Source organism: Periplaneta americana, chromosome 2, assembly GCF_040183065.1.
Source record: "Periplaneta americana isolate PAMFEO1 chromosome 2, P.americana_PAMFEO1_priV1, whole genome shotgun sequence".
Lineage (NCBI taxonomy): Eukaryota > Metazoa > Arthropoda > Insecta > Blattodea > Blattidae > Periplaneta > Periplaneta americana.
Genome location: NC_091118.1, coordinates 173,414,152 through 173,430,078, shown reverse-complemented (window position 1 = coordinate 173,430,078; position 15,927 = coordinate 173,414,152). Strand labels below are relative to the sequence as shown.

Here is a 15,927-nt window from a genome sequence, read left to right as displayed (position 1 = left end):
TAAACAATCTCTGATACGTGACTATCCATAATATCATATAGCAGAAGCTATAACATAACCTAAATAATATAAACAAGTGTTAGAAAAGTTTTAATTAGGGATGATGAAATAAACAAGAAAAGTTTTAATTCACGATGATGACATAAAAAATAAACATGAATAATTTTAAAAGAAACAATTATTGAAAGTACAACTTTCAAATTTGAATGTTTTAGTGGTTGGTGTTAGTGTTTTATATTAGACGTGTGCTTAAAAGAAGTGGAACTCGTTGATGTACATGGTTTATTCCTCAACTTATTCAGGATTTCCGAATGGTGCTCTTCATTTATTTGTAAATAGGATTTCAGGGAAGATGCATAGGTATGACCAGTGATCTTTATTAATTCTTGTTCTTTAATGCCAATGCGAGTCATATTTGAAACTGCTGTGCATCGACTGGAGTGGGTTATAATTTTCTGTTTTTTTTTTTTTTTTTTACGTCCAGACCAGCTCAGTTTGAAATGTTGGCAAACAAAGAAACAAATGCTAGGGAATCGATAAAATTAAACAAAGGCTAGGGACGCTATAAAAATTAAACAAATGCTAGAGACACGATAAAATTGTGCGATAAGCAGCCATGATTGATTAAAATACGTCCTTTCGTACCGTTTTATTGGTCAAAAGTAGTATGACGTAGGAAAAGTGTAATAGTCGACTAAATTTATTCAGAACTCCTTGATTTCTATTGAAATAGAGTGAAAAACACTGTTGTTTTAATTTGCACAAGGGAAAATGGCAAACAAAATCATTAATACATCATAACTCTCTCTATACAAGGAAGATCAAAACAGACACACCAACTTCAGTTGCCCCGTGGAGTACTTTCTCTAATGAGAAAGTGAAAAAAAAATGGACAGAAATAACGTGGGACGAATGGACAGTGCAAGGCTATAGAAACTGAAGCCCGAATGCCACCCAACGAAGAACGCTTTTAAATGTTGATGGTTATTTTTATTTTTCATATTAAGCTCTATTGTTTTGTGGATGGACATTGTTAATGCCCGATTGTGTATCTGCCTTTGTCCGCGTTATCTTCCTCACGTGAGTGCGATGACATTATGTAGGCCTATGCGAGATGCTGTCAAACGCACTGTGGAGTTCGATTGCGAACAGCTGTTTGCATCTCAGCTGCCCTGGTCGCCTATCATATTTTGAAATATTATAGGCGTAAATTTTGTGATGGTACTGTGAAAATGTTCACCATTTTCAGGTTATTCCGTATTCACGAAGGAAAAGAACGTTCTCAAGTCTGTCCGTCCATCTGTGTCCATAACTAATGAATTGGACGGATTATTTTGGAAATTATATTCTGTTTTACAATACTTTGTCGGTAAAATCCAAAATACTTGAATATCTTTTAATGAACATTTTGTATTTTAATGAAAATATACTTCAACGAATTATTTTAATCGAATTCAAGAATTCACAAAATTAGTATTGATCTCCGCAACGTTGGCCCAGTGGATTTACCAGTCAGAGGGGTCGGGTTTAAATCCTGGTTGGACAAATTAATAAAATCTTTAATATTCTCATAGCTAGCAATGCATATTTCTGAACAGATTACTGTGCACTTAATTGCGGAATCCCGGCCAAACAGTCACTCAGTTGAGTCCGCCCCTTGTATAATGGCAGTTGACTTGGATATAAAACGTCAACATAATATGCCTAACTTGGAGTCAGGCGACAAAGGGAAACATCGAAGGAGGAGAGTTCGGTCCGGTGCTGTGAATTGAATTCGGCGTAGCTCAGTGGTCAGAGCGCTTGGTACGTAGAACCAAGAACCCGGGTTCGATCCCCGGCGCCGGAGCGAATTTTTCTCCTCAAATATTAACTGGTTGATTCACTCTGAATTTATAATTTCTGATAGGCAATTCCGTGTTAGGGATATTTTTCTCCGGTTTTCCTTGTGACATCCCAACAATTCTCCATCACCAATATCATCATCTTCTTCTTCTTCTTCTTCTTCTTCTTCTTCTCAGTTTATTTAATGACGCCATATCTACTCTAATTAACTTTAATTATTTTAGCTCCGATGATAGCAATTTACAAAATCATAGCTTTTATAAAATGATATTGCCTATGATATTATTTGAAATATTATAAATTAGGCCTATAATCTATACTAATAATAAATCTGTAACCGAAATTTTTCTGGTAATTTTCGATTTTCCTAAAATAATTGGTCCTAACATATATAATTAACCACACTGAAACCGAAAATCGCTTTTTTGACATTTTTGTTTGTATGTCTGTCTGTCCGTCTGTCTGTCTGTATGTTTGTTACCTTTTCACGCGATAATGGCTGAACGGATTTCGATGAAAATTGGAATATAAATTAAGTTCGTTGTAACTTAGATTTTAGGCTATATGGCATTCAAAATACATTATTTAAAAGGGGGGTTATAAGGGGGCTTGAATTAAATAAATCGAAATATCTCGCTTATTATTGATTTTTGTGAAAAATCTTACATAACAAAAGTTTCTTTAAAAATAATTTGCGATAAGTTTTAACCTTTGAAAAAATTTGATAGGACTGATATTAAATGAGATAAATCAGTCTTAAATTAAAGTAACTGCCATCTAAGGCCGTGTAATGAATTAAAAAACAAATGACTTCGTCTATAAGGGGCCTTGGACAGCAACAATCGAAAGCTATGAAAGATAGCCTACAGAGAATGTTTCTGTGTTTGTATGAAGTAATATCGGAAGCTAAATTAACCGATTTGTATAATTAATTATTAGTTCATCATTGGAAAGTGTAGTTTCTCTGTATGGACATAATGCTATAATGTTATTACAGTAACTTCTGATATAATATAATATAATATAAAATAATATAATATAATATAATATAATATAATATAATATAATATAATATAATATAATATAATATAATATAATATAATATAATATAATATAATATAATATGTAATATTATATAGTATAATTTAAGTTATTTGAAGGGTTCAGAACCATAGTGGGCTATGCGCCATTTACTGAATACATAGAAAACAAGGGTTAAAATTAAGTTATTACCATAATTCAATGGAAACCTATAACAAGTAAAATAAAATATACACATTAAATCTAAATGGTGTCAATCTTCATTAAACTATGGTTGCATGTAATAAAAATTAAGAAACAGGTTAAAGGAATTGTCATTGCACCAAATGAGTGTCTCTGGACCAAAATGATCGCATTTTAATTATTTGGATGCAATTTAAATTAAGTAACATATTAAACGATTTATCCTTCTATCAAACACGAATGTTCCCTGGATCAAACGTCCTATTTTAATTATGTAATTACTTTATATTTATTTCTAACGGGTGCAGCGGAGCGCACGGGTACGGCTAGTTGTCTATAAAAATCACTGTAACTATACATTGAAATTGTAAAGGCTATAGTAACTGCTTGTAAACACTACTGACATTCGCACTTCGCCGAAACGGATGCAAGAAATCATCGTCGTCATCATCATCATCATCATCATCCATCGCAAGTTCAATATAGACCCACTGCCTGTGGTGCAATCTAGATTATCTCTGACGAACTAAGTGGCCGACACTTCTCAACACTAGCGACATCTATGAACCACGCTCGTAGAATCGGGGCGAATAACGGCAAGTTGAGGATACTATTCTCTTCATCATCGTCATATTATCTTCATAAATCACCCATTAGAAGATTTGCTGTTCTTACAGAACTAATTTCAGTGTCCTTGCTTCGTACAAAATTTAATCTTAGGACTCATATTTGTTACACTTTTTCTAGTTTTCATAAATACTACCACCTCTCAGAATATTGAATGCTTTTTTTTTTTTTTTTTTTAAAGGAAATCACATTAAGCATCTGCTATGATGTTGATGAATGTGTACTTACATCTCGGAAGATATTAATTTAGGACCCATGTTTATTAGACTTTTTTTTTCTTGTTTTGATTAATACTAACACCTCTCAAAATAACGTGAATAAAAGCTCTGTATCAAGTAAATACTTTCAGTAGATTTTACATTTTCTTTTACAGTATTTCAATGCAAAATCGTGCACATTAAGAGGCATAATATTTACGGTAGATCTACATAATATGTGAACTTGCAGTTGTGACAGAGCAGAGCCAGAGTATTTCTAAAGGCCTTCTGTTAATTCAGAAAATTTCCCCACTTCATAGTATCTTAAAGAAGACGGCAGAAAAGAATGAAGAAAGCCTCTGGGCACAGCCCAAGCAATGTCAGTGTGGGATACGGAACACAAGAGCGTGAGAGAGAAATGAAATCTTGAGTGATGGAAAGGTCAGCTGCAAGAGGGAGCAGGCTTCTGTTCCTGCGCACATAGGGCTTTGTGATTGATGGTGCAATTCTCTAGGTGGGATCCTCATAGCACTTTTGCTTATTCCATATGGGTTACATAAGCAGCAAATAATTCCCTGTCCACGAAGCAGCTGCCGCGTTACAAGACAGTGAAGTGGTTGCAGCCAACGGTCAGGGATCAATACCCGGCGAAGGGAACGGCTTCTTTGACAGATGGGCCAACGGCGTGGTATAGAGCTAACGAGCGGACTCGTTTACCAGAGTTGCACTGGGGCGTGGGTTCGTATCTCGCTAGTCCTTATTACCTGGTTAGGTTTCTTCCGATGCTTTCCCAACTGTAAACAGAATGTCAGATAATCCTAGGAATTGTACTCCAAAATAACATCTTCATTCATTCATTCATTGTTTTCTGCCCAAGGGCAGGTCTTTCACTGCAAACCCAGATTTCTCAAATCTTCCCTATTCTCTTCCTTCCTCTTAATCTCCCCTTATAATCCATATATCTTAATGTCTCTATCATCTGATATCTTCTTCTGCCCCGATCTCTTCTCCCGTTCACCATTCCTTCCAGTGTATCCTTCATCAATGGCAGTTTTTTCTGTCAGTGACCCAACCAATTCATTTTTCTCTTCCTTATCAATTTCAGCATTATTCTTTCTTCATCCAGTTTTTTCTGTCAGTGACCCAACCAATTCATTTTTCTCTTCCTTATCAATTTCAGCATTATTCTTTCTTCATCCACTCTTCCCAACACAGCTTCTTGTCTTATTCTATACGTCTATTTTTACACGCTCCATTCTTCTCCGTATACACATTTCAAATTCGTCTAGTGCTTCTCTTCTCTTCGTCGTAATGTCCACGTTTCTGCTTCATTCAATGGCACACTCCACACGAAGCACTTCACTAGTATTTTCCTTAGTTCTCTCTCCAGGAGTCCTCAGAAGATGGTCGTCAGCACAGAGCACGCTGGGGCTAGCCTCTCTTACCCGCTGAAAACGCAGTGCTCTCGTAGCTGCTAGCGGTTATGCTCTCTATCTCTCCCTGTTGCACGACCTTGCACACTGGACTGCACCGCGTACTCGTTGCACATTTCAGCGAGTGCTGACGACCACTGTATTAAAAGCTTCCTTGGCCATTGCTATCCTCCTTCTGACGTCCTGGCAGCAGCTCATATTACTGCTTATAGTACACCCCAAATATTTGAAGTTGTCCACTTGCTCTGTTGCCTCATTTAGAATTCGCACATTTGCTTTCTTTACTTTTCTTCCGATAACCATGGTCTTCGTCTTGTTTGCATTTATCTTCATCTCATACTGCTCACAGCTGTCATTTATCTCCAGTAGCATATCCCTTAGTATCGTCTCCTCTTCTGGAACACCATATCATCAGCAAATCTTATGTACTTTATTCTTCTTCCTCCTACTATCACCTCTGCCGTGTTATGAAAACAGTTCTTCACTAAATCCTCCAAGTAGATGTTGAACAGGGTAGGTGATAAAGGGCATTCTTGTCTTACTCCTCTCCCTATTTCACTTCCATTTGACATATCCTCTCCTATCCTGACTTTGACTCGTTTTATATAAAGGTAACAGAACAGTATTCTCTCTTTCCAATCAAAATCTATTTTCTTTAGGATCCCCATCAGTTCCAATCCACTCTAGGTCCAAAATACTATATAAACTTCTTCATTCTTTTCTAGATATATTTCGCCGATTGTTCGCAGCATTTCAATTGCATCTCTCAATAACATCTTGACATATAATAAATTTCATCGACGCTAGATAACTTGCGGCTGATACAAGGTTGTTAAATAAGTAATGTAGCGACGACTGTCTTATCTCACTTCCTCTTCGTAACATTTACAACAGTAATAATGGCACCTAATAGTGGCAGTATAGCAGCGATCTCATCTCCGATCGGTAATAAGTTGGTTGGCCTATAATTGCAGTAATATAAATGGCAATAGTAACGGTAAAGAAAAAGAGCGCAATGGGAGAGGCTGTTTAATAAAGAGACATGGATTGTGGCCATAGTCTGAATCCTCCCGGAGTGGCTGACCGGACTGCTTAAGGGAAGTGGGTAGTGATGCCTGTACGATTAAAAAATTTCAGTACAAAAGTTTAGTTCAATATTTCCAGCCTTTTAATCCTCATAATGGAATAACAATTTCCATGCTTATGCAACCAATCATTCTGAATTCAGTGGTATAAAAAACAACTGATTTGTTTCTTATGCAAGAGCAAAAGAAAGGCCCTAACTGATAACCTATTTTCCAACTTTGCTAAGTATACCTCATTTTTCAGGTGCGCATTACTTGCTATAATCCTCACTCATATATTTTGTATTTTTAAAGCGTCTAGTAACATATATTGTAAATTCTAAAGCAAAATTTAGCTTAATATTTTACCCCTAGTTTAACAGAAAAAATATTGAACTTTGTTTAACATTTTTTCTTTTTTTTTTTTTTTCAATGCATTTATACTTTTTTTCTCGTGTTATGTGTGTGATATTCTTAAACCCGTATGACTACTATGTAGAACACAGGCTGCAGAAAACACTATAAAAATTTCATATGAACTGATTCAGTAGTTTAAGAGAAAAATGCACTTAAGTTTGAAAAATGTCAACTTACGAAAACCTGCTTAAAAAAAAAAGAAGACACTATGAATTACAGTCTACACCTGTGTAGTAACGGTTAGCGCGTCTAGCCGCGAAACCAGGTGGCCCAGGTTCGATTCCCGGTCGGGGCAAGTTACCTGGTTGAGGTTTTCTCCGGGGTTTTCCCTCAACCCAATGTGAGAAAATTCTGGATAACTTTCGGTGTTGGACCCTGGACTCATTTCGCAGGCATTATCACCTTCATCTCATTCAGACGCTAAATAACCTAAGCTGTTGATAAAGCGTCGTAAAATAACCTACTAAAAAACTATGAATTACATGCACCGCCAAATTTAGAGAGGCCGTTCAAAGGGCATATCTGCATATACACCCTAATAATATTTATATTGTTTTAAAGAGCAAGTTTTGTACGTTTTTAAAACAAAACAAAAAATCGAACACTAGCTGGTTCCCTTAACGTAGTTTCCTTCATGTTGAAAGTTCCTTACTCTTTTGAAATGTCATCCCCTCCAGTAGCTTAGTAATATAACGTACAGACATCATTCAATATTTTGGTTCGATCCCCCGCATTACTTGTGACGGACAAATCGGAAGGTGACAATTTTTCAGGGGTTAGAGAACTGAAACGGCCGCCATGTAGCTCAGTTGGTAGAGCAACTGGCTACAGACTGGAAAATTCTGGGTTCAATCCCGGGTGATACAGGGATTTTATCGTTGCCAAAACTTCCAGAACGACTTCAAGGTTCACTGAGTGTCCTATCAAATTCAATACAGGGTCTTTCCCAGAGATTAAAGGCGGTCGGAGCGTGGTGCCGACTACACCTTCTCTTTCTAGTGCTAAGTCAAGAAAGCATGAAGTTCTATCTTCATAACGCCAATACGCCTTCATGGCGTGTATAGGGGATGCCTTTACCTTTGCCTTTATAGAGCTAGGATGCGATCAATACAACCTGCTGTGTCAAGGATTGTACTCTTACCACATATCTACATTTGATCCTTTTCAAAGAGTGACACCCCAAAACCCAATAACACTCTTACGAAAAGGGTTTGTCCATGTCCATTAGCCCCGATTATCCTGTGACAGGTATTACAGATATATGTTGCTGTGTATAGCTGTGAAAAAAAGAAAGTTAATTGCCTATGAATAAACATGTCAACGGACCAGTGCTCACTTTATTTGAGCGAGCTGATTGTACGAAAATTTCACAAAATCTTGCTAGCGTAGCACATACAACTCGCACAGCCGCCATAATAGCCTTTGAATCGTCGAGCGGTTTGTTTCTATTTCGCTGCCCCGTTACGTCATTGATGTCCACCGGTCCGGTGAGATTTGGAATACGGTAAAGGTAGGCCCATATCTACTGGGTGTTCAACTCAAAATGTGTCATGGCTCGCTGTATGTCGTCATGTGGCTATCCGATGAGCCTAGGGAATTCAATTTTCCTACACTTCCGCAAAGGTATATTGCCTAAATGCGAGAGAAGTTGCCTAGCAAGTACGGCGTTCATTCTGAAGATTACTTACCAATACGTACGGTAACGCCAGTAGTGGCAAGAATGTGAACTGTTTGGAAACACGTACTGAAGTGAGTTTTTTTTCTTACTGTCGGTATATGGGGGAGAGGGTTAAGACGATTACTTACGTATTTGTTGACATTAACTTCGACGGTCAACATGGACACGGAGCATTTGATTTGTGTTGTGGAATGTTACCGTACGCAACCGATGATAACAAATACCCTGCGTACGACTTGCCGGCGCAAAAAACAGTTCGAAAGAGGTTATGGTAGCACACAGACCGTACAGACCGCCATCTGTTGCTACGACATTCAAGTTATACTGTACACGTTCTCAAGTTCAGATTGAAGAAAGCCTTAAATAATAGGCAACTTCTCTAACATATAAGCTGAAACTCGCTTCAAATCGGTGACCCAACAACAGTGACGTCATGACACACTTTGAAATGAACACCCAGTATAGTGAGGACCACGTAAGAACAGTTCCTAAACAGCAAATATTGCCGTCTTGTCAGTGTTGCCAACTGTTACCAGATATCACTATATGAAGTAAAATCACGATCTTATGTACTGAATGACTTATTTACTTACCGAACTTTACCTTTATGTTGGAAGGTTATTCTAAATAATTCAATAATTTGTAACATATTTTCGTAGGCAAACGATACGAGAAAGGGATCAACATGTTAGGTATTTTGTCTGGCAATATGAAATTCATTGGTTTGGCTGGACAATTGATTCACGAGACCTAACCTAAAAACGTATTTTGTTTGATCACATGAAATTATTAGTACTAACTCCGAAAACCGAATATCACCATGAAATGTATGCTTAAGAATACTTACTCCTAATTATTTTGCTATTTTATTTATAATTGCTGTCTCCGTGAGCATAATTCCTTCGGTTAAATCTGAAAGAACAGAACGCCATTATGGTAAGTTATCCCCACTCTCGCACCACATTTTACGCTTTCTTGGTGGAGTCGCTGCCATACTTTTTCCTCTTTTTGACATTATTGTAATAAAAATCTAAACACTAAAGAAGTTTATTAAAATGTGAAATGGTATTTCTAACGACCACCCACCTATATTATCACACCCAAGTATGTTATATTTATTTACATTTAGGCCTACCTGACTATAGTCTTGAATTGTAATCACAACGCAATACATAAAATAACTATTATGTATTAATATTAGGCCTAATACTGATATCAATTAATTATTACTATATTCAAACTTCACTACCTTCCAGTAACCGGCTCAGAAATCTAGTACAATTTCAATTCCATGGAACTCCAGTACTAACAACGTCTGTCTCAGCTGCCAACATAACAGTTACAAAATCACTACCATTTGTAGTATTTATCAATATCGAAATTCGAAACGAAGTTGGCAAAAGAAAATTCAATCTACAAACTAGAAAATCACCACAATCCACTAGCATATGTAGTAATGCGGGAAAAATGGTTAGATTTCACCCTTAGAGTATGAAGTAAGCTGACCCGGGCTATACTCTGGTGAACGAAGCTTATTTGCGCAGAAGCAAGACAGCGATATGTTTTGCGACGTTGCAATATACTCGCCGCGGAACAGCAACCGAAACTCGTCCCAGTATGTGGCTTATTTTCTCTGACTGTCGTGTTTCCTAAGTAATTAGATAAGAGAAGAAGTTCTAGCTTCTCTTGTAATTTTTGTACCATATAGAGGTTGATTCCACAAACAGAATACATGTATCGTAGCTCTGTCGGCTAAGGCGCTTGTCTGCCGATCCTGAATTGCGCTCGGGCGCAGGTTCGATTTCCGCTTGTGCCGATTACTTGGTTGGGGTTTTTCCGATATTTTCCCCAATCGTAAGGCGAATGTCAGGTAATCTATGGCGAATTCTCGGCCTCGTCTCTCCAATTACCATCTCGCTGTTACCAATCCCATCGACCCTAAATAACCGAGCAGTTGATACAGCATCGTTAAATAACCAACTATAAAAACATTGTATCGTGTTGCTTTTGGTACAGCCAGATTAATTTGTGAATTATTAGTATATTCTGTCCCCTTTTATTTTTGTCCTTTCGTAATTTTTTCTCATTTTCTTCCATATCTTAAACTGTTTTTCTTTCTATACTTTTCTTCATATCTTTTCTTCCATTTTGTAATTTTCTCGTCTATTTTTTTTTCCTTCTTTTTGTCCTATTTGCTACATCTTTCATTTTTCTCCCCATATCTTCCTTTTTCTTCTTAACTTGTAATTTCTGCAGTGCCTGGGATAAGTGACATAACTCAGTTTCCACAAACCTTTTTTGATAATTTATTGACAACTTACACTCGTTTATGTAGATTTGATTTTTTTCTGTATGAATTATTGTAATGGGAGAAATACTTAAGTCTCTTTTTCCAAGCGAGCAGATGTTCCGTAAGTTGTCAATAAATTATCGGAAAAGGTTTCTGGAAACTGACTTACGTCACTTTTCTCAGGCACTACAGATTTATTACCACGTAAAGTTGTAAATGCCAGTTCCACAAACAGATTCCGTATGCTCCTTACATTGTAAAGTGTTATACTTGTCGCAACGGGTTGAATTGTCAAGTTCTTACTTTTCCTCGACTTTTAACGTGAAACGTTTATGTGCTTGACATTCTAGAAATCTGGTCACACTTTCTGTTAATAAGGTGATGTCATCCAAGCGCGCTACGTCACGCAAGCTATAAGAGCCGCTCTGTTGCGCTGAGGCTGAACGTGTAAAAAGTGAAAGTAAAAGCTTTTTAGTTTAATAAAAAGATACTGACTTATACAAATGGGAGTGATTAATAAACGCGGGGATCATAGAGACAGAAATAGTTAATTTAACATAGTCTAATTCTCATACTTAACTGTGGTATTAATTTACAGATGATATGATATATTATTCAGTACATTTTCAAACAACTCACTGGCGTCATATTCATGTTTCGATCGTTTCGATTATTAATTGGACGGAGTTACGCAATAATAAACCAACCGACAATTTGAAAAAAAATTAGATATTTGCATAAATCTGGTGATGGTAGGCTAGTTTAACTCGGAAAAATCAAGAATGCGACATCTGAATTTTTCTGCTATTTATAACAAAAAATTTGTTTATTGCATAAAATTAATTTATTTATTTTCTTTAAAATATTAATTCAACTGCCTTTTTTGGTATTATTTGTGCTATTTTTTGTAATATTATGAATGTTACAGTATAATACTTCTTGCATAAAATGTTTTATTTAAAAAAAAACAGCAGATTTATTTCAATGGCCAATATCTCGAAACAGAATTTTGGCGCTTGGATCACTATTGCTAATCACTAGACTTCGTTGAATTGCCACACGCAGCATGGAATCAGGTTGCCGATGTATGGTAGTATAGAGGAGGTGAGCGACCGCCCGGTCTTGTAGTAGTAGCAGTTCATGTTAAGAGTTGTGACCGGTCCAAATAGATAGAGCAGCTACAGCTAATATACTCGTATACCTATGTAAGCACTTGTTTTTGCATTACTGTGGTTTGAATAGTCAAAGCTTAACATGTGTTCAGTGCAGACAAGAATTCAGTCAAACATACTACAATGAGAGTGTTGCTGTTCCAAACAATTGCCCCTGGAATACCCTTACCCCCGCAGCCAGTCTTGACCCGTTGGGGAACGTGGTTGGATGCTGTTAATTATTATGCATAACATTACGGCAAAATAATAGATGTAACTGATGCATTGGATAGCACAGACAGTTCCGCTGTTGCAACTGTAAAATCATTGCCTTCTGAACAGTTATTAGAAGATATTCTGTTCATTGATTCTAATTTTAAAATCGTGCCCAAAAGCATCATCCTGTTAGAATAGTCTAAACTACAACTCTCAGAAGCTCTTAATATAGTGGATAAAGTATCACAAACCGTTATCCAAAATAACAATTCACTAATTTCAGAAAAAGTGAAATGTAAGTTGAGAAACATTATTGCTAAAAATTCTGCCTATTCACGACTTCGTATTATAAATTATGTACCATCAGGTTACGACAAGACGTCTGAAGTTGGTGTACTAAAACGTACTGACTTTCCGTTCTTCAAATATGTACGCATTACATCATGTGATGTTGAACGTACATTTTCCCAAAATAAAAACTGTTTAGGTGACCATCAGAGGAGGTTACTTTGCAGTCGCTCAAAATGTACGTAACTCTTCACAGCAATGCACATATTCAAGGATGATGTGAGTATCTTACATTAAATTTTTAAGAGTTAATATATCTCACTATAAAATAATTGTGTATTTACATGTTTAGACATTTCCTATTCTACGAAGTCTACTAATCACCATCCAATGTATTGTACAAATGTATTGTTGTCTTGATACTAGGCCTCCTGGAATGAGTAAGCAATTATGAAGTAATTAACGAGAAAGATCCACCTTATTAATAGTTTAACAATTTAAATTACATGTCTAAAAATAGTCCGGTATTTGATCGCGATGATTGGTAATCTTGGAATATAAGTAAGAAATACTCGTAACTTAGGAATATTGCTTTCGTTTCGTAGAAAAATTTCCAGTTCATAAGTCTGGTCACTTAGGAAGTTGTTAAGATAAACATTAGCGACCGGCGTAGCAAGGTTAACTGAGGCGATTGAGTGACGATCCGGTGTTCTGCTCATCGTGGGTTCAATTCCCGCTTGGGTTGATTATCTGGTTGGATTTTATTCCATATTTCTCTCAACTGTAAAGCGATTGTCAGGTAATGTTTGGTGAATTCTATCTCGCCAAATATCATCTATCACCAATCCAATCGACGCTAAACAACCTAGTAGTTGATGCAGCGTTGTTAAATAACCAATTAAAAATGAAAATATTACATTATTTATACCCACTTTTATTTTACCACTGATTCATTGACGTTATACCATTACCTTCCATCAGTAATATATATTATATCTGAGGTTAGAGTTGTAAATATGCATAGGCTGTACTTATATAAACGCAGATAGATAATTCACTATAAATGCTGAATTCGTTACACGAATTTTTGCAGTAACTTGGAATCAAATTAAAATACTAAAGCAATACGAAATCCGATAAATTCTGTGCATTAAAGTACCAGGAATGTAACAAAAATTTTCAAATAGATTACGATCACACATCGAAATCAATTCTCCGTAAAACAGTCCAATTGTTTTTTAACATTTAATTTGTTACATTATAAATTTTTGCTTAAACGTATCCACGTTAACGAGCATTAGAGAAAGGAATATAAAATTATTATATATGCAGTGCTTGCTAGTTTTGTACTCGTTGCGCGAAAGTTGATTTCCGAGAAGAGAACATTTTCAGGTTAATATTCTATTTCAGTCATAAGACCACTCATATCTCTGAATATTGGCAATTTGTAGTCCTTACATCTCCAGCGAATGTGGAGGGGTTAGTGCCGAACCGGGGAAAACAGCCAATCATACCTAGGGGGAAACGATATTACAGGTCTGGATTTATGTCGTAATATTTGGAACGTTTTCTCCCTCTGCATTACGTACAAAATAGTAGGCTTCCACCTTATTTACGAAATTAAAATGTATTTCACATCCTATCTCATGAAGAGTGCATCGAGAGGTCATAAGCCATTTATCTTCAATTTTCTAGCAAAATATTGCTGAAAAATTATTTTACTGTAGGCCTACTGAGATACACTATCTCTCAGAAAGGGAAGCAAGCATGCATGTATGTTATGTTATGTTATGTTATGTTATGTTATGTTATGTTATGTTATGTTATGTATATATGTACCAATATATGTATGTATGTATGAACTCGTATGTATGTATGTATGTATGTATGTATGTATGTATGTCCAGAAAACTCGTCACAGATTTTTCGTAACGGGTACAATTCGTCACACATTCAGGATTCGTAATGGGTATAATTTGTCACATATTCAAGATTCGTAATGGGTATAATTTGTCATATATTCAGGATTTGTCACACGTAAAAGAATGGTCACAAACATAGGCCAGACTTTGATTTATAATTTAGAGTTAGTTGTTTCCATACTTTCCACAACTATCATAATATCTTTAGTTCTGAGTAAAAGTAATTTCCATAGGTTCCACAATTCTATATAAAATATAAATTTCAAGTTGTCTGAATTCTCGTGGATTATTTGAAATATGAGAAAAGAAATAAGTAGTATAAGAAGTATATTCAGCTAGATTCTCGAATAGCTAGAATTGTACAGAATTATGAAAAATATAATACACAAGGAAATGTTTCAACATTTCTTCGTGGTATGGATCATAATCTCTCACGAAACATGTTAATTTAACTCTCATGCAAACCTTTTCACCTAATTCAGAAGAGAATCTTACTTGTACATGATCAGTTTTGTCATTAATAAATCATAAATTGACTGCCTCCGTGGTCTGTTGGTCAGCATGCTGGCTTCCAGATTAGGAGGTCCCGGGTTCGATTCCCGGGCTCGGCGCTCGGTGTGAAGAAGAAGAATTCCCTGGGTGTCTAGAGTCTGGAAATTTGTATGAATGTGAGTGTGATTGTGAGTGTGCCGGGTTAATATTAATTAACCAATCATCACAAATACAAAAAAACATCAGGACTGCAAATCTAGTCTTTCAGGTGAAGCTCCCTGTAAAGCAGATTTGAATAATTTCAAGGGAAAAATTGTTCCGGTGCCGGGTATCGATCCCGGGACCTCTGGTTGAACGTACCAGCGCTCTACCACTGAGCTACCCGGGAACTCCACCCGACACCGTCTCAACTTTTCCCTTTATATCCACACAACTCGCGTGGGCTGACGAAAAGCCACAGACCCACAACGAGTGCACACAATCTCTGTGTGACTTGGAATTGTGGTTTTCTGTTAACGAACACAGTAACGTATATATTATGCAAATCTAGTCTTTCAGGTGAAGCTCCCTGTAAAGCAGATTTGAATATTCATTCATTTGAAATTATTCAAATCTGCTTTACAGGGAGCTTCACCTGAAAGACTAGATTTGCATAATATATACGTCACTGTGTACGTTAACAGAAAACCACAATTCCAAGTCACACAGCGATTGTGTGCGCTCAATGTGGATCTCTGGCGTTTCGTCAGCCCACGCGAGTTGTGTGGATATAAAGGGAAAAGTTGAGACGGTGTCGGGTGGAGTTCCCGGGTAGCTCAGTGGTAGAGCGCAGGTACGTTCAACCAGAAGTCCCGGGATCGATACCCGGCACAGGAACAAATTTTTCCCTTGAAATTATACATCAGGACTGTCGCTGGGCAGTAACCTGAACACACGTTTCAGCATCACATTGTTGACAAGTAACTCCATCTCTCCATCTGTTAGCACAACCTAAAGCATCTAATAGATGCTATAGAGTTACCAACAACGAAAAAAAAAATCATGAATTCCTGGTACAATATTATAGATTAAAAATATGACAAATAT

At 36.6% G+C, this 15,927-nt stretch overlaps 1 protein-coding gene and 1 non-coding gene across 5 annotated transcripts in view; one reads left to right on the top strand and one right to left on the bottom strand.

The window, feature by feature from the left end:
• The window catches only part of LOC138694835 (uncharacterized), a 540,942-nt gene that overhangs the window by 336,439 nt on the left and 188,576 nt on the right, over positions 1-15,927 (bottom strand). The window lies entirely within an intron of this gene.
• TRNAT-CGU (transfer RNA threonine (anticodon CGU)) lies at positions 1,774-1,846 on the top strand. Its single transcript has one exon. It is a non-coding gene; the product is annotated as a tRNA-Thr (tRNA).